Source organism: Glycine soja, chromosome 16, assembly GCF_004193775.1.
Source record: "Glycine soja cultivar W05 chromosome 16, ASM419377v2, whole genome shotgun sequence".
Classification (NCBI taxonomy): Eukaryota; Viridiplantae; Streptophyta; class Magnoliopsida; order Fabales; family Fabaceae; genus Glycine; species Glycine soja.
The window spans coordinates 23759613-23760715 of record NC_041017.1 but is presented as its reverse complement, the minus strand read 5'-3'; the positions used below and the strand labels follow the sequence as shown (position 1 = coordinate 23760715).

Here is a 1103-nt window from a genome sequence, read left to right as displayed (position 1 = left end):
CTGCATGTTCTGCATAGTCATTTGCCTCACATGTTCTTCGAGGGAAGGTTGCGGAGGGGCCTCAACTGTTTGTTGTTTCTAGGGCTGTTGTTGTTGTTGGATTGGTGGAGGAATGTATGGTCTGCTTGGGCCAACAACATTTTGGAAGGAAGGAGCAGGCTGCTGTTGTTGTTGTTGAGGGCTAGACCATCTAAGATTAGGGTGATTCCTCCATCCAGGGTTGTATCTGTTGCTGGAGAGGTCATAATTGTTCTGTTGTGGTTGATTTTGCTGCTGAGGTTGAGGAGGTCTATTGTAAATGTTTGCAGCATAAGCTTCAGGCTGCTCAATTGCTCCAGGTTGCTGCATGGAAGGACAGAGGTCTGTATGGTGGTCAGCAGAGGAGCATAAACCACAGACTCTTGCGACAGGTACAGATTTCTGATTCAAGGCCAGCTGGGTTACCAAGTTAACCAATGCATCTAGTTTGCCTTCAAGCTTCTTAGTTTCAGATGATGCAGATGAGTTTGTAGCTACCTCATGCACTCTTCTAATGACCATGGCATCATTTATGGCGCTAAATTGCTGGGAGTTGGAAGCCATCTTCTCAATCAAGTTTCTGGCTTCAGCAGGAGTCATGTCTCCAAGGGCTCCACTACTAGCAGCATCTATCATACTTCTCTCCATATTACTGAGTCCTTCATAAAAATATTGGAGAAGAAGCTGCTCCGAAATCTGATGGTGAGGGCAATTGGCACATAGTTTTTTAAATCTCTCCCAGTATTCATATAGGCTTTCTCCACTGAGTTGTCTAATACCTGAGATATCCTTCCTGATGGTCGTAGTCCTAGAAGCAGGGAAATTTTTTTCTAAGAATACTCTCTTAAGGTCATCCCAGCTCGTGATGGACCTTGGAGCAAGGTAATACAACCAGTCATTTGCCACTCCCTCTAAAGAATGAGGAAAAGCCTTCAGAAATATGTGATCCTCTTGGACATCTGGGGGTGTCATGGTGGAGTAGACAATATGAAATTCTTTCAGATGTTTGTGCGGGTCTTCACCTGCAAGGCCATGAAACTTTGGAAGCAAATGGATCAGTCCAATTTTAAGAACATATGGGACAT

The 1103-nt window shown here is 44.5% G+C and overlaps 1 non-coding gene across 1 annotated transcript; it reads left to right on the top strand.

Annotated features, from left to right (window-relative positions):
- The first annotated feature begins 712 nt into the window (after positions 1–712).
- LOC114391311 lies at positions 713–819 on the top strand. The gene has a single exon (XR_003662104.1). It is a non-coding gene; the product is annotated as a small nucleolar RNA R71 (small nucleolar RNA).
- The last annotated feature ends 284 nt before the right edge of the window (positions 820–1103 follow it).